The sequence below is a fragment of the Ochotona princeps genome, chromosome Y (assembly GCF_030435755.1).
Source record: "Ochotona princeps isolate mOchPri1 chromosome Y, mOchPri1.hap1, whole genome shotgun sequence".
Lineage (NCBI taxonomy): Eukaryota > Metazoa > Chordata > Mammalia > Lagomorpha > Ochotonidae > Ochotona > Ochotona princeps.
In genome coordinates, this window is record NC_080866.1 from 10,722,102 (window position 1) to 10,745,338 (window position 23,237).

The 23,237-nt window shown below is 40.6% G+C and overlaps 2 pseudogenes; one reads left to right on the forward strand and one right to left on the reverse strand.

The window, feature by feature from the left end:
• Positions 1-23,237, reverse strand: part of LOC131478753 (histone-lysine N-methyltransferase PRDM7-like) — a 179,296-nt pseudogene that overhangs the window by 24,615 nt on the left and 131,444 nt on the right.
• LOC131478680 (histone-lysine N-methyltransferase PRDM7-like) lies at positions 245-15,561 on the forward strand (annotated as a pseudogene).

Sequence of the window (23,237 nt, forward strand, 5' to 3'; positions counted from 1 at the left end):
TACAGTTTAGCTTATTGGCTGTGAGAAATCTGAGTGGAGAACATTTTACATTTCTCAGACTCATTCAACTATGTCATGAATCAGAGTAACTAGCAGAATTGAACTTACTCAAAACACACTTACAAGTCATTCCACTTTACAAGAAACCTAATTTTTTCAGATTTATCCCCCTATTTGTATGTCTGAGTAACAGAGCAAAGACCTGTTGGCTCTAAATTTCTTAGTCTTCAAACTAAACCAAAACATGGGTCCTCAAGATCCTGCATACTGCTACACACTCTTAGGGATGAAGAGAGAATTAACACATGGCAGCCTCTCAAGAAAACAGATAATTCTGGAGGGGTAAATGACTCTGTTAATTAAAAATTAACATATAAGGAAGTAGGGGGAGATAAAACGTAAAATAAATAAGGTGAAATATTTTGTAAGTTGTTGGGCGGATCCTCACTAATAGGGTAACCAAAATGAGATTAAAATAAAGTAAAGCAGAGTTAACATGAATAATTATCAGATGAATGTTGTAATCCTGGATTCAGAATTTTTCTACAGAAAATCCCTATGTTAGGAAAAAGGTGGATGGTGGATAATTTTAACTGATATGATATATGATTACATATAACAGAAGCAGAGAAATTGTTGCAATTTAAAATACTGCATAAATTATATGTACTTATGGTTTTGCCAGGAAAAAATCTCAATAAAAATTAAATGTTTAAAGTATAAAATATAAATATATAATTAAAAATACATAGATATACTATACAAGATATAACATGTATTATAATATAGTATTTATAATGGTTCCTTTTAAGGCATTGTTCATATTAAATTGTCAGGATATACTTAAATAGCAGAGTAATGAACTTAATGACTATTTTGGAAGGACAACACTATTGTGATGATAGAGGCAAAAATAGGCTGTGGAGTAGGGGTAAGAGGGAAAGTAAATCCTAGAGCCTATGGAACTGCATCACACACACAAAAAATATTAAACTGCATTTTTAAAAAAATTGTGTATGAAAACAAGTCTATCAGGTTGCTTCTCCCAGAAGTGAATATGGTACTGCAATGTGACTATTGGGCTGCCTCTAAGAATATGCCAAACACCAGGGACAGACGTGTGTAAAGATGACCACAGTTGGCCCCACTTTGAGAGATGGGAAATCTACTCTGTGTGTTCCTCCAAAGGAAAACCAGAGATGTGCATCTGCAGTCAGCCCTGCAGATGTTCTGTGACCTGCTCAATACAGACCTGTTCTCCCTGTAGCTGAGCTTCTGTGTGGCACTATTTCACTCTCAAAATATGTGCAACATCCACAGCTACGATAAGCCAAAGGCTGGAATCAGGATTCCATTTACATTTCTCAGGCAGGAGACAGACATCTAGACTCAGGAGCCATCACCTGCTGCCTCCCAGTTTATGTGTTAGTAGATATGTTGAAGCAGGATCAGAGGGAAACTAATATCCCTTCACACAAAAGGACATCCTCCCCAAGTGCATGTCCTCTCTTGTTAATAATTGGTTGTAGGATGTTAACGCACAGTATTACTCTATGCATCATGCTCCACTTGGCATGACTCAACACTGTGTGGGGTTATATGACAAAGCATCTATAGAAAATGTGAAATGACATATGTATCTCCAGGGCCAGGTCTGGCTTCAGTAAAGCATCACCCAGAATCCTAGAATTTCATTTGGGACATGATTGGAGTCTTGGTGCTCCTCTTCTGATCAAGCTTCCTGCTAATGTGACAGAATAGTGGACGAGAGCCAATGTGTTCTGGCACCTACACACCTGCAGGGAACATCATAATGGCCTACTCCTGGTTTTTGTAGCAATTTCAGGCTAAATCAGCAGATGAGAGACCTACTTTCCTCTATACTACCCCATCCCGTCTATTCCTTCCCACTCTCCCATTCTCCTTACCTATGTTATTCTTCCTCCTCCCTTTCCAGTCCCCACGTTACTCCTTCTAATAAAAATAAATGGCTTTAAATTATACACAGATTCAAAAATGTATGGCACCATAAAATAAAAAGCTTTCAGCTCCATTCCCAATGACATTATTTTTCTATACTCTTACGCAGATATGCCATAATTGGTGCACCTGCTCACACACTAACAAACCCTAGAAGAGTGTCCATCTTTTTGTTGCAATGGATAGGGTTTTTATATGGATATGCATGCACATGGTTGAGTATAGCAAGCAACTTAGCAAGCACAGCATAACACAATTTAGCAAGTTCTCAGAAAAGAGTGATCCCATCACCCACAAACATTGCAATCATCTTAGTTTGAGCACACAGCATGGCATTTATACACACAGAAAACTGCATGAGAATGTGTTTCTCAGGAAGTAAGCATTCTCACGAAGCAAGAAGTTACTGTATTGGGTTAGACCTGATTTGGTAATTACGTAGATTAAAGACAGCTGGAAAACAAAGTCATTCTGCATTTACCTTTGAAAATTTCACAAAATAAATTTGACAGAACCAGAAATCTATTATGATATATATATATATATACAAATAATATATATATTAGTATCTTTTTCAAAAGATATTTTTATTGGAAAATCAGATATACAGAGAGATGCAGAGACAGGGGAGAAGATCATCGGTTCACTTATTCACTCCCTAAGCAGTTGCAATGGCTGGAGCTAAGGCAACCCGAAGCAAGCAGCCTGGAGCTTCTTCCAGGTCTCCCCCATAGATCAAGGTTCCCAAGTCTTTCGAATGCCTTACCATGCTACAAGCAGGGAGCTGGGTGAGAAGCAGTGCCATTGAGATTAGAAATGGTGCCCAAATGGGTTCCCAGTGTAGGTCAGAGATGAAATTTTGGTGATTCCCAGCAATAGTAGACATAAACATTGGTGCAAGAAAAAAAAAAAAAAAACAAGAAAACTAAACCTAATGTACTTGTAAGGCCCCATGATACTTGGAAAAGGGGAGGAAGAACAGAGAAATCTACATCACCCTAGAAGGTGTGAGGCAGACGGGAAATATAACCTATCAGGATCATAACTGGTAACTCATAGAAACAGATTCGAATTAGCATTAGACAATAGTAAATATACAAAGGCATATGGGGGAATCAGGAGTAATCCTCACATCCTGTTAACAGGAGGGCATATGCATACAGCAGGGGGAACACCAGAGTGGTCAGGCAGACAGGAGGAGGTTTTTATCCCAAACATGAAGGCTCCCAGATACTCACCAAGGATTATCAGTACCAAGGAGCACCGAGGACTACATCCCTACTGCCAAGGAGACCATGAGGAAATGGAGTGCCTTCGGAGACCAAGAACTCTAAGGTAAACCACCCCCATTTGGATCTACCACATGGGACGGAAGAAGCGCAAATTCTGACTTGCAGGATCCAAGGTCATCGGAACAACAACCAGGAACCCTGAGTGGTCCGCAGACACAGAAGAACAGTAAACTTTCTTCGGGATGAGGGAGAGGAGCTTTCTCTGGTCCTTGCCTGCTTCCAACTTTGGTTCCCCAACCTCTCTCGTAATAACCATCAGGAGGGCTCCAGAAACCACTCAAAACAAACACATAAACAAACCAACAAACCAAACTAGAATAGTTAGACAGAGAAAAACAAGGAAAGCTTAGAAACAGACAGGAAACGGTTAGCATGGATGCACTTATAACTCACTGGGTGGGACACAAAGATTAGTTACTCCTCCACTAGGGTATGGAATATTTCTCTGCACATCCCTGTTAAACATGCTCACCTAAAATGTTGACATATATCCAGTAAGAATTATAGCGTTAGACCACCTGAAAAGCAGCCAGGTTCAGCGAAAACATGCTTCAATGCTATAAACTGCTAAAGACTAAAATGAAAATAGGCATACAGCTGAATAGCAATCTAAGCCATTTCAAGGTGTATAGAACACGGTTGAATATAAACCAAAATTGAAATGTCTATGAAGAAGTCACTGGATGTCGTTGAGAACCTGCATTTTCCTAGTAATGTATTGATTAATCATTACCATGTCAATTAATGCCATAATGTTCTAAATGGTTGGAAATATTATGTTGGGACTTTTAATTGATTGGGATGATACTCTGCCGGCTCTACCTTCAGCCCAGAGATGGTCTCATCAAGAAACCATTGAACTTACCAGGATAATAAGATGCTGGACTTTATGATTGGTCAAAAGCTCCAATGAAAGAATCTCAACTAAATTTGAACTGTGGAAATGCAACAAGGTGGAGCAATCCACCGTGGGGAGAGGGTTTGGGAAGGGGCAGGGAAAAATCCCAGTGCATAAAAAAAAAATGTATCACATAATGCAATGTAATTAATTAAAAAAAGGAAATGAAATAAAAATATGTTTTTTAAAAAATTAGCATTTGTTATATTAATCTATGCTCATTGTGACATTTAATACATCTCTTGAATTTAATTGTTCTCTTCTGCTAAACACTTTGTGGTTATTCAAGGCAAAGACATTCAAATTTGTATCTTTCTCTAAGTTGACGTTATTTTTTTCTGTCACTAATACTTTATCTACCCCTTCAGCTATAGATTCAAGTATTAAATATATGTATTTCCTGCTTTGATTCTGTACTGTAAAGTTCTCCCTTATTTTGCTTCATTGTTTTGTCATTTTTCTCCTAGCAATACAATTTCATTTCTTTATCATTTTCATTTTTAATGAATTGATTCATCAGGGTTAGCAAAGGTACACATTCACTACAACACAGACCAGGCAATGTGATATTAACAAAGGGCCCCTTCACCCTGAGCACCTAACAATCTCCTCAGGGTGATAGAGTATGGGTCCTTTGCAGTTGAGAGACCATGTCCACTAGCCTGAGAGAGCCCTTTGCCCTCAAGCCTGGTGTGCTGCAATAACCAACACTCAGCATGTCACCAATCACAGAGTTGCCCTTTGAATAAAGTCCAGGGCCAGTCCTAAACTGCCCAGCTTGAGAGATCCCAAGCCTCATTCACACAAATGCTCAGCCACTTTCCCAGGATTCAGTAACCTCAAAGTACCAAAGGCACATACTCTTCAGTCAGGTTCATAAGCTTCCCATCTTAGACTCCAACCCTGTTTCACCTGAGACCGCAAACTTTACCCACCTGTGGGGAAGCCCATCATTCTTCAGTACAAACCTGAAGGTCTGAAAGTTGACATGCTTGGCCCCCTCCTCACCCCCAAGGAGCCCTGAATTCCAGTATTCCATTAACTGCCTGTCTGCCCCACATTCTGGTTTCCATGACGATGCACCTCTCTTTGTTGAGACAGCAGATGTCTAGAGCTGTAGGAATTCAGTGAGGGCAGAGCCTGCCTGTTGATCACCATCCTGCTGGTACTTCAACCCATGGCTGGGTTCCGGGTTTTTCAGACCTAGCTCACAGCAAGCCCCTGCACCTTCCCTCTCTCAGAATTCTTGCCTGATGACAAACTCAGAGGAGTTGGAGTGGGATACCAGAATCACATGTGTCAAGGTTCCTGCCAAAGCAAGCTTGGACATAACCAGCTTCAGCACTGGGAAATCTGGAGGTGAGAGCCTTGGGCACAGTGCTGTGTTAGTGAGGTTGGCAAGGGAGGTTCAGGACAGATGTTTAGCATTGGCAGAGTAGACAACTGTATTTAGACGAGAGGACATGGCTGATACCTTGTTCTTCTGTAGCCACTGTGATTACACAGCAACCTCTCATGTCTTCTAACATTCCAAGATGCCTTCAAAAAATTTCCATGTAGTTCTCCAAAGAATAGGGTGCAAAGACTGGCAAGTCAGAGAAGACCTACTTTCAAAAAATGAAGTGGAAATATAGCATGTAAGTCACAAAGACCTATGCAGCATCAGCCCATTGTGCCTGTGTGTCTCCTCCCCTTGTCCCACCTGTTCAGGGATGAATATGGACAAGGATGTTTGTGTTCTGAATATACAGACCTCTCACCTGTACTCAATACTCCCAGTCCATCCTGGGAGTGCTATGAATCGCTTTTCCTTCCATTTCTCCTTCTAGGTGTATTGCCTAAAGGGAAGATTTTGCTTTAATCTAACTCTGAGAGCCCCCTCAACTGGCTTTCTTATGAGTGCTGGCACTCACAGCCCCTGGACAACACTGATGCTTTTGAGAATAGAGACCTAGTCAAGAAAGTGATGGCCAGGAGAAATAAGCAGCAACTGAAAACCATTCTTGGCATCAAACTCAGCAATATTTGATTAACACCATTTACTATCTTGAAAACAGTGCCCATCAGAGGCTGCTGACATAAGATCCTAGAACAGTAACTATGTTATTAATCAGACAAAAAGTGGAAAATGTATGAATGATCGACTGTCAACATGAAATAACTAATTCAAGACGAAAGTACAACCAAGCTTGTACATAAGTGGTTTGTGTATGTTGTTCAAAGTCAGAGAAAGGGAGAGAAAATGAGACAGAGAGATCTACCCATTTATTCACTCCCTAGTCTGTGCAGATGAACCTGGTCAACATTAGAGACTGGAAGCTTTCATTTGGGTAGAAGAAACCCAAGTATTAGGGCCATTGCTTCCTACTTCCCCAATTGCACCACTAGGTGAAGAAGTGAAAGTGACAGATGAAACTGAAACCAGTGCTCAAGAATGGGGTTGCTGATGTTGTAGACTACTTAAGCTGCTGTCCAAGGATTCATTGGAAGTGTTGATTTTTTTTCTTTCTGATGACAATGCTAGTTTTTCTTTTATTAACTCTCACAGGTTGTTAATGGAATTTTCAGGGTTTTCCCTGTGTAAGCTCATGCCAAATGCAAATGTAGAAAACATGTTGCTTTATTTCCAAATTGGAGAAGCTATTTCCTTGCCTCATTGTTCTGTCTAGGAAAAGTTTCAGATCAAATAATAGTAGCAAGTATGTAGAAACCATTCCTTGATCTGATCTTAGAGAAAAAAATTTCAATTTCTAAAAACTAAGTATGTAATTAATTACAGATTCTTCCATATTTTTATTTTCTTTTCAAGGAAATTTCCTTCTATTCCTAAATTGTTCATCAGTTACATTCTGAAAATCAAATTACTTTATTTAATTGAGCACAATAGACATAAGTCAGAGTGGAGGTGGAAATGAAGGATTTCTTTTGCTTTTTTGGGTCTGTTTTAAAGAAAAAATCTTCAACACATACACACACATCTTAGTGATAGTTAAAAGATATTTTCATGTCACATCTGGATCACAGGTAGAATCCTTACTCTCTGATCCAAAATTCTTTTCTGCTAAAAGTTTGCAAAGTTTTGAAATATTTATCAATGCTTTCTTGTCACCTTCTAGTCAAACCTCGTCGCATGACCTGCAAAAAAGAAACACACCAGACAGCAGAAGGTGAGTAGCTCTTAAAACCCTTTCACTAAAAGAAAATAATAATAAATCAATAAATAATGATCCTCCTAATTCCCTCACAGGTAAGAGAAGAAAGGACACCGTATACTATTAACTGTCTTCTTCCTGTGATGATCTTTGATAATAGCTTTCATAATAGATCTTTCATAATAGATCATGAACATTAAACAAGACAAGCCAAATAATCACTACTTCATCTGTTGTTTTCACGGTATTTCAGATTTTGTAAGGTTTATCATCAACACACACAGTTAAACCTTCCAACAACCCTATGAATCAGTTACTGAAATACTCTCCTTTAAACGTTGAGGAATGTGAGGTATAGTACTGTTAAATGTTTGAGATAAGAGTGGTGTCCACAAATTCATAGGGACTTTACTTAGAGCAGAGAAAGTCTGCAAGGGCCTAGTTGCTAAATCCTTACCTTGCACACCCTGAGGTCCCATGTGGAAGCCAGTTCATTTCCCAGCTGTTCCACTTCCCATCCAGTTCCCTGCTGATGGCCTGGGAAAGCAGTGGAGGATGGCCCAAAGCCTTACGACCATGGCACCACGTAGGAGACCTAGAGGAGGCTCCTGGTTCTGGGCTTCAGATTAGCCTGGCTCTGGCTGTAGCCATCACTTGGGAATGATCCAGTGGATTGATAATATTTGTCTCTCCTTCCCTCTGGAAATGTTCCCTTAGAAGAACCATACAATTTTAAGGGAGAGAGAGAGAGAGAACATCTAAGCCTGAAGACTCCAGGGTTTAACGTGGAGAATGTATCAAACAGGCAGTAACTTAAACTTCCCTCTGTGTTCACTCATACATTAAAAAGAATTGTATCTTAAACTCATGTCCTCATTCTTGTAGGACAAAACAACCTCCTCTTTCTCTGGGTACTAAGTAAGCAGTCCTTTCAATGTTTGCAATTATTTTTGTTTCCTGTTGCTTCAGCAATACAATGTGACTTATGAGTTTCCAGTTGATTACAGATACTTCTCCAAAATTTTGGCAGAGTTTAGGTCATGAAGAACTTCCCGATATTTTCTGGAAAATTCATTCAACATTTTCTTTTATTTATTTATTTATTTATTTATTTATTTATTTATTTATTTATTTATTTATTTAATCATTTATTTTTTATTACAGCCAGATATATACAGAGGAGAGACAGAGAGGAAGATCTTCCGTCCGATGATTCACTCCGCAAGTGAGCCGCAATGGGCCGATGCGCGCCGATCCGATGCTTGGAACCTGGAACCTCTTCCGGGTCTCCCACGCTGGTGCAGTGTCCCCATGCATTGTGCCTTCCTCAACTGCTTTCCCAGGCCACAAGCAGGGAGCTGGATGGGAAGTGGAGCTTCCGGGATTAGAACCGGCGCCCATATGGGATCCCGGGGCTTTCAAGGCGAGGACTTTAGCCGCTAGGCCATGCCGCCGGGCCCCAACATTTTCTGATGAAACAGAAAAGCAAGTCCATGGAATTCTAAAAATATATATATCTTATATACATCTGCTATATATATTATATGTGTGATATATGTATGTATGACTTGGGTTTCAGCTATAAAAACATGGTAAAATGGTCGTAGCACTATAGATATTACTAAATCAAATAAATGAGTATGTAATATCTCAAAATGAACTTTAGCTACATGTATGCAAATTTGCAGGTCAAGAAGAGTAGCTGTGGAGAAGTATCTAACAGTACACCTGGGCTCAAGTCAATTGATATAGGCACCAGCTTATCCAATCCCCAAATCAAATATGCTCAGGATATTGTCATTTTCAGCTTTTTTCACCATCTTACTTTTTGAACAATCATCTGATTTCACCTTTTTCTAAGCTCATGTATGCCACCAAATTCTCCAGTTGTATTTCATCCTGTCTTTGCTTTCCTATATTTTCCCTTCACGTTCCACAGGTTGATAAGACAAACTTTTCTTTTATTATTATTATTATTTATTATTTAACTTCATTAATTACATTGTATTATGTGACACAGTTACATAGATACTTGGGTTCTCCCTACTCCTCCCCAAACCCTCCCACCATGGTGGATTAATCCACCTTGTTGCATAACCACAGTTCAAGTTCAGTTGAGATTTCCTCATTGCAAGCGTATACCAAACATAGAGTCCAGCATCTTATTGTCCAGTCAAGTTCAACGGCTTCTTAGGTATACCCTCTCTGGTCTAAAGACAGAGCCAGCAGATTATCATCCCAGTCAATTGGAAGCTCCAACATAAAATCAGCAAAAATTTACATCATTATGGAATTAATTGACATAGTAATCAGTAACCAACATGTTAAAAGTAAATGCGAGTTCCCAGCCAACTTCGGTGACCACCTCACCTATACTTCAATTTTAGTTTATACACAACATATAATATTCAAAACATAACATCTTATACGTAACATCATATCATCTTAAATTAAGGAAAACATGTGGTATTTAACCTTTTGGGAAGACATACTTTTCTAAAGAAGCCCTACCGACATGCTTCACAAATTTTGTTCTCCAGATTATCTTTCTAAATGTTCACTCCTTTTCCACTTTCACTTATGCAGAGGAAATTGAAAACCATCTGGAGAGAAACAGCCTCAAATGATGTGATCTATCCCCAAATACACTAGAAACACAGACATAGCTTTTCCCTTCAGTATTCAATCACCTCACATAGTTCCCTTGTTTGCTGATACTTTAAAGAATGCCATGTACCTGAAAACACTTTGCAATCCCAAAGGACAACTGGACTAAACAGTGAGTTTAAGAAAACATGCTACTTTCTCATTAAAGGGAAAGTCCAGCGGGCCTTTACATAATGAAATCAGTACGAAGGAATCATCAGGAACAGAAAATTCACTAAACACAACTGGCTCAAAGAAGGGCTGGAAAGCAGTGTTCCATCCTAAGGAATCAAACAGCTCAGGACAGCACTCTACACAAAAACTTGGTAAGAAAATAATTTCAGGAGTTGTCTCTCTAGGCCCACTAGGAAGCCCAAGGAGGGTGAGGCTTGATGAGGATGGTCAAGCTGTGAGGGATGCAATTGCATGCTTGGGTCACACTCAACACAAAACAAATAGAGCCTCTAGAAACATGATTATATTTTAAGCTCTTTGGGGATTATCCAAAAAAAAAAAAAAAAAGGTGGGATCAGGTTACTTAGCCTATATGCAAAACCTTTACAGAGAGAAAGTCAGTTGTCCTAGGAGTGAAGATGCCAGTTACTATGCCTGTTTCCTATGGCAGAGTGCCTGGGTTCCAGAACTGACCCTATCTCTGACTCTAGCAAATTGTTGATATACAACTTAGTAACACTTAGTGAGGAGATAAGTGCTTGAGGTCTTACAACCCCCTGGGAAAACTGAATAAAGCTTTCTGATCTGAGACTGATTTGGGTGCTATCCAGGTTACTCAAAAAGTGAACCTCCCCACCTCTCTCTGCCTTCTGTATGCTCTGATTCCCTCAACTGCTGTGTCAATCTCTAGATGTGTCTTTCTTTGCTGTTTAAATAAACAGATATTCAAACCTCAGGGGAAATGAATTAAAACCAGAGATTGTAATGAAAAACAAATCTCCATGCAGTTTTTCCTTGTCTTGAAAGCCTTTTATTTTATTAGAAACATTAAACCCAAAAGAACTGATAACTTCACTGACTTAGTCTCTCCATCTCAGAACTCAGAAGAAAGGATGAGAATGAAGAATTTCAGATGTACAACTTGAAAGGAAGAAAAGGTCAGACATACAAAGAGTTCAGTGAGATTGAGGATGATGACTACCTGTGTAAGTGACCCTTTGGCACATCCACAAAGAAAAAACCCATAGTCTGAATTGAAATTCCACTTGTAATTTGGTCTTACATCATTCTGTCTTCTGGTAACTTGGGGTGCAAGACTGAGACTGAGTGATGTGAGCAATTGGCTGCTTCTGATGTTCTCTATACCCAGCAACGTTTGTTGTTCTTTCCTAATCCCTTCTACTCTCATCTTTAGATTGTGAGAAGTGTCAGACTTACTTCCCGAAGAGCTGTGCTGCTCATGGACCCCCCATGTTTCTATAGCACAATCCAGTGGAAAAGGGACATCCTAGTCATGCTCTCCTCAGTTTGCCTACTAGACGTCGAGTTGGCCCATATAGCATTCCAGAGGCTGGGCTTGGAGTATTTAATGAAGCATCTGATCTGCCTTTGGGGCTGCACTTTGGTCCTTTTGATGGCAAGATCACAAAAGTGGAAGAGGAAGCCGACAGTGGGTACAGTTGGCATGTAAGAAGCACATCCCTTTCCAGTCTGATGGCTTTTCAACTGCCTAGCATGAGACTGGTTCATGTGTCCTTCTACACATTTATGGCATGAGTTGAGCCAACATGATCAACCAGGCTGTAAAGATTAGCATAGGGCTCGGCGTCGTGGCCTTGTGGCTAAAGTCCTCACTTTGAACCTGCTGGGATCAAACCTGGGCACTCTTTCTAATCCCAGCAGTTCCACTTTCCATCCAGCTCCCTACTTGTGGCCTAGGATAGCAGTTGAGGATGGCCCAAAGCCTTGGCACCCTGCATCTGCATGGGAGACCCCAAAGAGTTTCCTGGTTCCCTGCTTCAGATCGGCACATTTCTGGCTGTGGTGGTTAGTTGGGGGAGTGGCTCATCAGATGGTAGATCTTTCTCTCTCTCTGTCTCCTCCTCTCTGTACATGTTACTAATAAAACCAAATAATTCCAAAAATAAATAAATATTAGCCTAGAGAAAATCACTTGTCTGTTAACAATACAGCAGTGGCAATCTCCTCTATGGGCTTCTACTGTAGGGAAATAAACCAGAATAAATGTGTTCCAACACTATGTAAAGTCTCAACATGTGTTGGAGTCATGTAATGTCACAGAACATGAGGATAGAGTTGTTAATAATTCTGCTGAACTGCACCCATTTCAGAAACATATTAACCTATTTTTTTGAAACTCAGATAGCCAAGGGCAGGAACAGCTATGAGTACGTGGATGGGAAGGATACTTCTTTGGCCAATTGGATGAGGTAAGAGCCATGGCATGTTACAACTAGAAGAGGATATTTCTTTCCAAGACAAGATCACTTTCCTTTCTCCTTTACTTTCCTCCGTGACTTTTGCATCATATGTCCTCTTTCATGTTTATTCTAATGACCTGTGAATGTCATGACCTGTTTCTAAAAGCATATTCTATATAAATACTATTTCTTTTTTTATTCATTAATTACATTGCATTATGTGACAGTTTCATAGGTACTTGGATTCTCCCCACTCCTCCCCAAACCCTCCCACCATAGTGGATTCCTCCACATTTTGCATAACCACAGTTCAAGTTCAGTTGAGATTCCTCCATTGCAAGCATATACCAAACATAGAAACCCACATCTTATTGTCCAGCCAAGTTCAATGGCTTCTTAGGCATACCCTCTCGGGACGGAAGGCAGAGCCAGCAGAGTATCATCCCAATCAATTAAAAGCCAGGGAACTTGAGCATTTTTTCGTATGTTTATTTGCCATTTGGGTTTGTTCTTTTGTGAAGTGTCTGCCCATTTCCCATGCCCATTTCTTGAGTGGCTTGTTTGTTTTGACATTTTGGTTGTTTTGTAGCTCTTTGTATATTCTATCATCTATGTAGTGCGTGAATATCTTCTCCCATTCTGTGGGTTACTTTGTTACTTTGTTGATTATTTCCCTGGCTGTACAGAAGCTTCTTAGTTTGATGAAATCCCATTTGTTTATTCTGGTCTTGATTGCTATTGCCTTTGGTGTCAACTTTAGGAAATATGGACCTACCCCCAGATCTTGCAGAGTATTTCCAACCTTTTCTTCCAAAGGTTTGAAGGTTTCTTGATGTAGGTTTAGATCTGTTATTCATTTAGATTTGATCTTAGTGTATGGTGAGAGTGTACAGTGAGAGCTTGACTTGTTTCCCATTTGGATTCCTCTGATTGCTTTTTCTTGTCTTATGGCCTCAGCGAGTACCTCTAGGACTATGTTGAGTAGTATTTGAGGAAGTGGACATCCCTGTCTTGTTCCAGATCTCAATGGGAAGGTTTCCAGTGTTTCTCCATTCAGTATGATGCTGGCATTGGGTTTTTAATATATTGCTTTGATTATGTTTTGGTTTATTCCATCAATGCTTACCTTGGTTAGGGTTTTTAGCAGGAAGTGGTGTTGGATTATGTCGAAAGCTTTTTCTGCGTCTATTGACACGATCATGTGATTCTTGTTTTTCAGTTTTTGGATGTGGTGTATCAAATATATGGATTTCGGATGTTGAACCATCCCAGCATCCCAGGGATGAATCCTACCTAATCTGAATGAATGATCTGTCCGATGTGTTTTTGAATTCAATTGGCTAGGATTTTGTTGAGAATCTTAGCATCAATATTCATCAAAGAGATAGGTCTGTATTTTTCTTTCTCTGTTGGTTTTCTGTCTGGTTTTCGGATTAAGGTAATGTTGACTTCATAGAACGAGTGTGTCAGGGTTGCTTCCTTTTCTATTGTTTTGAAGAGTTTGTAGAGGATTGGGGTTAGTTGTGTTCAGAATGTTTTGTAGAATTCTGTAGTGTTTTCTTCAGGGCCTGGCTTTTCTTTGATGGGAGATCTTTAATCACTGATTCAATCTCTGCTTCAGTTATGGATTTGTTCAGTTCGTTTGTTGCCTCTGGGCTAAGTCTTGGCAGGTGGTGTGAGCCTAAGAACTTTTCCATTTCTTGTTGGTCTTCTGATTTGTTGGAGTACAGTGCTTTGTAGTAATTTCTATTTATGTCCTTAATGGTTGCGGTGTCTGTTGTTATGTTGCCTTTTTCATCTTTGATGCTGTTAATTCTTGCTTTCTTACCATAACATAAATCACAATGTCTAATAAACAGAACACAAAGATGGGTCTTGAGGAATCTAGATCCACTGGGGCCATTAGACTCACTCTTTCTCTAATTAGCATTGATTAAGCCCTTCCAGTGTCAAAAATTTCTTAAATACATGGAGATTCCATGTAATTGGCGCCTGCCAGTAATGTTTCTTAGTCTTTTGACAATTATACAATGTCAGAACATCTTCAGACATAAGACCTTCAATCGATGAGACAGTGAAAGACAAAAAAAACAAAAAAAAAAAAAAAGGAGGAAACAGCTGGGTTCTGGGGACAGGCATTGACATGCAGTGGGCTAAGGCAGTGACTGTGAAGCCTGCATCCCAAGTACTGGTTGCTCTACTGCCAAACCAGTGGCTTCCCCATGCATCCAGGTAAGTTTTAGAGAATGTCCTCAATCTTTGACCTCTGTGCCCACGTGGAAGACCTGGTTGAAGCTCCTGCCTGCCACTGTGTCCTTTCTGTGTCCCCATTCCACCCATTCTCCTGGCACCTCTGTCTTTTTCCCCTTGTCCTGTATGCTTCTCTGCCTCTCAAATAAAAATAAAACACTAAACTTTATCAATTAAGCAAAACAAAACCAAACCTGGGATGTGGATGAGAGAAGGAAGCTGCATCTGGACAAGGGTTTCTGTGAGCAGTTCAGTGAGAGGATAAGAAACAATGTAGACTCCTCTACATTTCTGGATCTGGATCTTGGACTCCCAAGATCCAGGAGAAAGATCCAAGAGAAAGGACTCCAAAGGATTGCCTTTGGGAAAGCTGAGTTGTGGAGCATGTGTGGAAAGCTAGATGTAAGGAGTGTGTCCACTCATCCAATTCTGTAGCAGAAAACTGAATGAAATTTGGAGTTTAGGGAAACTCTGTGTGCTTCATGGCAGTCAAGGTGGGAGTAAGGTGGGCTTGAGTTTTGAGGTGACTAGTGAGGAAAGAAGGAAGAAAGCATACTTATCACAATGAACACTGTATCTACAACTTGTACCTGGGAATTCAGTGATCTCATGAGAGAGGTATATGTTTGCAGGGAAAGCTCTTGCAGAATTGTGATTCAAGCAGGGTGGAGGCTATTACAGAACACATGAGATGTGAACGTGGCAGAGCATGCAAACTCAGGATTTATCTCCACCCCAGGTATGTGAACTGTGCCCGGAATGATGAGGAGCAGAATTTGGTGGCCTTCCAGTACCACAGGCAGATATTTTACCACACCTGCCAGGTCATCAAACCAGGCTGTGAGCTGCTAATATGGTATGGGGATGAGTATGGCCAGAAGCTGGGTACCAAGGGAAGCAACGAGAAGAAAAAGAAGGGAAGAAAAAGGAAGAGCTCACAACAGTGAGAGGTAAGTAGCACTTTTTTCCTGAGGAAAAAAGACACTTGTGGAGATTTGGGTCATCTCACTGAGGTTGATAGAGTCTTATGTGTAAATCTATCAGAGGGCAGTGGGTATCTGAAATTGGGGTCAGAGAACTAGTCAGTCAATGGATGGAGTAATCTTGGAAGTGGGAAGGTCCAATGCATGAAAAATGGGGATACGCTGAGATTGGTCAATACAGAGAGGCATGACACCTGACGATAGTCTTTCACATGATTTGTGTGACAGGGAGGAAAAGCAATCCTTGGCATAGGCATGAGGCAGTGGTAGCTAGGTTGTCTCAGACTCAGGAACGGGCATTACTGTCCCTTGCCTAGCCAGAACAGGAACACAAAACATCAAGTTGCACTTATTTTGGGTTGAGAAACACATATCTACTCATAGGTGCTCATCTTTAACAAAATGTGTCTTCCAAATTTGTGGATCTCCTGTTGTGTGGCTTCTTCCTTCATAGAGCTCTTCCTGTTCATAAAGAGTGTCAAGAAGGAAATTCTACCCTGAGTGATCAGAGTTCCTTTCAAACACAAAAAGATAGCCTCAAGTAACTTTTCAGACAAAGTGCCAGGGATCCAAGTGAAGGCTTTGTGGGACAGAGAAGTACAGGGAAACATGAAGGAAGAGGACATCCTCAACAGACGTGGTAGAGGTCCCTGAGGTCTAAGCTATGAAGGAAGTCTAAGAGTGAAACTACAGAATGGTAGTTGGGTTGCATTGGACTGGTTCATTTGTGAAAAGATCTGCTGATACAGAACTTTTGGATTTCTAAAGCTGTCATAGAAATTAAATAAAAAGAAGATAATTGACGTATCACACAGGATCACTTGGTGGATGCCAGCTCTTGCTAGTACATGAGGAACAAATAGTAGGACAGGCTTAACCCAAGTGAAAGCAGGTAGCCAGGCTGCTTGTCTGTATCTGTGCTAACCTCAAACCATCTTATTTTAGAAGACACAATGTAGTCCGAGATCCATCCTGGTTACCTATGCTCGCTTGTCGTCTTCAGTCACAAGTCCCTCATTCAACATGCCATCCTTAGTTCCTGCTCTTAGGACTTCTCAGAAACATCTGCAAGACAGCTCCTGTAACCAGGGAACCATTCTCAAGGGGATGGGCACCATCTGATCCACATAGATGCCATGACACAGTTAAGGACGAGAGGTCCATAAAAATTCCAAACCCATTTCAAAAACAAATAAGCAGAGGAAGAAATAAGGGCCATTCTTTTCTTCTTCCAGCCTCCACCCAAAAGTCAGTGGAGGCCTCGAGTGAGAGTGAGAAAAAGAGGATGATCCCACAAGAGGCTAGGCAGTGAATGCAGAGGAAGCATTCAAATCTTCTGTGAGAGGTAGCATTCCCAGAGTAGGGACTGAGTATGGCAACTGTTTGTAGGGCATCAGTGATATGTCACAGATTATTATCTGTCACCAGAGAGTTTGCAAACTGGGAAGAAACCCAATGAGTGTAAATAATGCAGGCAATGCTTCACACAAAAATCACACCTCACCAGGCACCAAGAGACTCACAAGGGAGAAGCTCTCAATTTGAAGGGAGTGTAGGAGGGTTTTCACACAGAAATTACATTTCATCACACACCAGAGGACACAGAAGGTAGAAGCCATATGCTTTCAGGGAGTGTGGTTGAGACTACACTCATCAGCTTACTAGAGAACACATGTGGGAGGAAGCAGCGTGTTTGTGGAGAAGGAGAGTGAAAGAGAGATAAAATCATCTAACAGCCAACACAAGCCAGCAGCCTTTAGTTCAGAGAAGTCTTGAGATATTTAAGTCATGAATTTCTCCAACAGTGTACAGACTGAAGAAATGTTTAAGCACGTTTCCACTTTCATGATGAGAAATGGGTTAGAGAAACAGACGAGTGTTGCTGAGATTTTTGGGGGATGTTGACTTGTGACCCTTAGACACATCTTTCACCAACCTGTTTTCTTCATGCTAATGAATGTTGTCTGCATACACACCTGAAGACCAAGTTACATGCCACCACAGCTACTACTGTTTAGGACAGAGGTTGTAGATCAGTTTTCCTTAAGACTTCATGGAGCTGTAAACCTGTATTTCTTTTGGGTATATGAAAGGCGGATCTGTTCACGGACTGTGGGAGAGAAACCTGTTGTTAAATACACATTGGGTTTAGGAGAGGAATCTTATCTCCAGTGAAGCATGATGGCCTCTCTTTGACTTTGGCTCTGATATTGTTGCAAGAAATGGCATCTTCTGGTACCTCCGCCTGCTGTTTCCAGGCTCTATAGCCTCAGTGCTGAAGACCAACAGATGTATGGTGCACTTACATGTAGGTGTTTGCATGACTATGTGGGTGTCTGTCTGGATGATTCATTCTGTGTCATACTGAAGGAACTCTGACACGGAGTGTGATGTCTAAATGATTTTTTGTTACCAATATTTATTTGAAATGGATCAGAGGTAGAGCAGCCAGGACTCCAACCCATGCTCATGCAGGATGTGGGCATCACAGGTAATGGCTTAAAGTACAGGTTAAGGTACAGGTAGTGGCCACAGTGCTGGCCCCTCCAAAAGTGTCTTAACTAGAGCAACTGTTATTCATCTGGTACCCATTTATCCTTTGAAGTTCAGTTTAAATATTTGATTAGGGAATTTCTTCTTAAACTGTTGAGGTTTGGACCTTGCCTCTGGACCCATCTAGACATCCATTCACACTTTCATCAAAGTCTGGCTTTTTCCTTTGTAGCGTTTAATGCAATCATATGTAATAGTAGTGTCATCTGTAGGATTCAGTGTTCTATGTAATACGGAATATTTCACTTGGCAATCACCACATTCTCATGGATCCAGGACCTTTTTATTCATAGGTTGGTGTTCAATATTCTCTTCTCAGGCAGTTCCTTTAATACATACGTTCATCTTACTAGCTATTCTCAAAGGGCTACGTAGGTGGGGAATTGTAGAGTTTTTGAATCTTGGTGTGGGTGACAGAGGCTGATGGCCAAAGAAGATTAGGGTTCAGTGATTTGGGAAGCAAAAAGTGAGTGAGGCGGAAATTCTCCGAACAGTCATGGAATGAGGCTGCCCCCCACCTCCCACTACTACAACGTTCTATCTCCACCCTAAAGTAAGTCATGGGACAATCATGTATTCATAGATGGAATCATTTCACTAGGCAATTCATTCTATTAGGTAAACATCAACTCACAAACCCAGTACCAGAATGATTTTGCAGAATGAGAATGCTGAGGAGAACTGTCACATTTTAATTGCATGAGGCTTCAGCATGGAGATGACTGTGTTCTCCCAAGGCACGTCACTGAGTACCAGGAACATCCTCCAACGTGGACAAGAACTACAAATGCTCCTTTCAGTCTCTGCAAAGGAGGTTCCCTCTGCATAGGCCAACACTATTTCTTTTTGTTACTTATTTCCCTTCTTTTCCTTGGCTTCCATTTCCATGCAGCTTCTTTCCATGCACTTGCTCCTCCTTCTAAATAATCCTGATGCTCATCTCTGTAGGGGCCATGAAACCAGAAAATCGCCATGGGGGCAAAGTGCATGTTATGATTGAACTGTCAGTTGTAAGTTTCCTTCCTCTTGCCTAACAGCTGTGCACTGAACAATCTCACAGATTTCATAGAATTGGAGCCAGACGATTTGTGTATAAGGCATATTGTGAAAGCAAAGAGATTTCTTCCTCCCAAAGACACTCTGGTTTTGGAAGGCCTGCCCACTGCTCCACCCGCATGCTGGTCCATTGAGAGCAGTCAAGGCATATGCTTTTTTCTTTACTGTGGAAGAATCTTCATTTTTACAAAACAAAGCCAGGCCCAGCACGGTAGCCTAGAGTCCTCACTTGCACAGGCCAGGATATCATATGGGTGCTGGCTCTAATACCAGTGGTCCACTTCACTTCCCATCCAGCACCCTGTGTGTGGCCTGGGAAGCAGTCAAGCATAACCTAAAGCCTTGGGACCCTGCATGCACATGGGAGACCTAGAAGAAGCTCCTGGCTCCTGGTTTCAGGTCAGCTCAGATCTGGGCATTGTGGTCACTTTGAGACTGAATCATTGAACAGAAGATCTCTGTCTTTCCTCCTCTCTGTTTATCTGCCTTGTCAATAAAGGAGGCTGAATGTGACTTCTCTCCTTGACTACTCCCTTCCTGCAGATTCAGCAATAAAAACAAAAAAAAAGAGAGAATGTGGAAATTGTGATCTCACCTAATGTCCTGTAGCCCTTGACCCTATTCATCCTAATCACCTATGTAAAAAATCACCAAAAATAGGAGAATATAAATAAAAATCCAAAACTAGGAGAAGATGACAAAGGAAAGCTTTGCTGAGATGTTATCCTGAACTCACAATCTTTGCTTTCAGAATTTGGAATATATCACACCATTCTCTTCTGGCCTATAGTCTGCTGTGAGAGATCAGCTATGAATTTAATTGTACTTCCTCTATATGTCAATTGATCTTTTTTTTTTTTTTTCTTGACTGCATTGAAGGATTTCTTCTTTGTGTTCCATTGACTAGAGCTTGATTATCTTGCACTGTGGTCAAGATTACTTTTGGTCAAAACACCTGTAGGGTGTTCTGTGCCCTTCCTGGATGTTAATGTCCATTCTTTCTGCAGTTTATGAAATTTCTCATTTGTTATTTCATTGAATTTGTTGTTTAAAATAGATTTATTTTATGTTTATTGGGAAGTCAAATATATAGAGCAGGAGAGTCAGAGGAAGATCTTCTGCCTGTTGACTCACTTCCCAAGCATCAGTGATGGCAGGAGCTGAGTTGATTCGAAAACAGGATCCGGGAGCCTCTTCTAGGTCTCCAGTCTGGGTGCAGCATCGCATGGTTTGGACCATCCTTCACTGTTTTCCAAGGACACAAGCCAGGAGCTGTAGGGTAAGTCAGGTCGTGGGTATTAGAACTAGTGTCCTATGAGTTCTTGATGCATGAAAAATGATGATTCTGAACGCTAGACTACCATGCCAGGCGCATTGAATTCATTTCTTTGATAAAGATTTATTTATTTTTGTTACAAAGTCATATATACAGAGAGGAAGAGAGACAGAGAGGAAGATCTTCCATCCAATTATTTACTCCACAAGTTAGTGCAACAGCTGGAGCTGAGTCAATCCATAGCCAGGAGCCAGGTGTTTCTTCTGGGTCTCCCACATGGCTGCAGGATCCCAGAACTTTGGACTGTGCTCGACTCTTACCCAGGCCACAAGCAGAGAGCCGGATGGGACGTGGAGCTGCCAGGATTAGAACCAGCACCCACACGGGACCCCGGGCGCCACCAAGATGAGGAACCCAGCTGTTAGCACATGCTGCTTGGCCCATTGAATGCATTTTTAAACAGAACTTCTCTTTCTGCACCTTCTAGGATTTCTATAACTCTTCTATGTGGGCCTTTTAATAGTGTGTCTTACTTCTTAAATATATTTTCTTCTTTTATAGCTTTACCCAGCTCTGCTTTCACCTTTTAATTGTTTTCCCATTGTAATAAGAAATATCTTTGAACTCTGAGATTATTCTTCTGCCACTGTCATTCTGTAGCCCCATTTTCTCAATGTAGTCCTCAGTTATCACTGAGGGAGCTAAAGGCTTTTCTTCCTTGGCAGGGGAGTCTTCAGTTATCTATGTTGTGATTTGGTCTCTGCTTTTACTCTTGAGCATTGTACTTCTCATTAGCTGATTCTTTTGCTTTTTTGTATATATTTTTATTTTGAAAATTTTGAATTTTGTGGTTCAATATTGTATAGACTGGGATTCTACCACACAGCACAACAAAAGCTTCCCCATAATTCCATAATTATGTCATAATTGCATCAGTCTCTTATTGAAGTGTGCCCAAGCGTTGCTGGTACAGACAATGTCAAACAGTTCAGCAACCCATTGTCTACATATTTCCAACAATTTTATTGGGAGCCCACCTTTTGTTTGGAAGCAAGAATGAATGTTGCATTGTTCCTCTCATTTCCATAAATGAGAAGCCATAAAACAAAGTCAAATACTGGTATGAATTAGAATAACAGCAACCAGGAATCACCACAGCAATTACAACACCATGGAAAAACCATCACTGATTAAACAACACAATTGTGACAAATCAAACCAACCAACCAACCAACAAACAAACAAACAAACCCGCGAAAGTCTCTTATGGCCTAGCAGCATGGCATAGCGGCTAAAGTCCTCACCGTGAGCGTGCCAGGGATCCCATATGAGCAACGGTTCTAATTCTGGCAGCTCCGTGTCCCATCCAGCTCCCTGTTTGTGGCCTGCAAAAGCAGTCAAGCATAGCCCAAAGCTTTGGGATCCTGCACCCGTGTGGGAGACATGGAGGAGGTTCCTGGCTCCTGGTTCTGGATCAGCACAGCATTGGCCCTTGAACTCACTTGGGGAATGAATCATCAGACGGAAGATCTTCCTCAATATCTCTGCTCCTCTTTGTATATCTGACTTTGCAATAAAAATTAACCAATCTTTATCAAAAATAAGTCTCTTGGGAAAAATGATGCCACCATGTAATCCACGAGGCAATGAGGAATTCAAATAAAGGAAAGAATGTATTTGGGATAATGAAACTGAAATCTAAAACATCAAAAGATGGGATGCAGCAAAAAAAAAAAATCTATAAATAAAACAGTCAAAAACTAACAAACTAACAAACAAATAAAACCCAGTATGAATCAGGTCACTGAAGTTATACTTTCCATGATGGCTTCTTTTTTTATTTATTTATTAATTTTGATTCATTTATTATATTGTATTATTTGACACAGTTTCATAGGTACTTGGATTCTCCTCACCACTCCCCAAACCCTCCAACCATGGTGGATTCCTACACCTTGTTGCATAACCACAGTTCAAGTTCAGTTGAGTTCCCCCATTGCATGCATATACCAAACATAGAGTCCAGCATCTTATTGTCCAGTCAGGAAAAGAATGTATCTGGGATAAATGTAACTGAGTTCTAAAACATTAAAAGATGGGATGCAGCAAAAAATTATAAATAAAATAGTCAAAAACTAACAAACTAACACATAAAAACCAGTATGGATCAGGTCATTGAAGTTATACTTTCCATGATGGTTTCTTAATATTAATGAGAACTATGTATTTGCTCTTCTGGGATTGATATATTTGACTGAGCATAATGGACTCTCCTTGGGACCACCTGGTTGTAAATGGCATAATTTTGTTCTTCTTAATAGATAATACTATTTCATGGAGTAGAAGCAGCACAGCTTCTTTAACTGTTCTTCTTTGGGAGCACATCTGGATTGTTTCCATGTCTTTGCCAGTGTAGATTTTGCTTCTGCAAATATAGGCCTATAGATCCCCTTCACATATGCAGATTTCATCCCTATTGGGTATATTCGTAGGAGCAGGAGAACTGTATCATATGGCAGACTTGTTTACAATTCTCCCAGCACTCTCTATACTGATTTCCACAATGGTTGCATTAGCCTACACTGCCACCAGCAGTGAAGGAGACTACTTTTCTCTCCACATCTTTGCCAGCAGGTATTGTTACTTGAGTTCTGAGTGTAGGCCAGTCTCACTGGAGTTAGCTGGTACTTCAACATGGCTTTCTTTTTTTTTTTTTTTTCATTTTTTTTTAATTATTTATTATTTAACTTCAGTA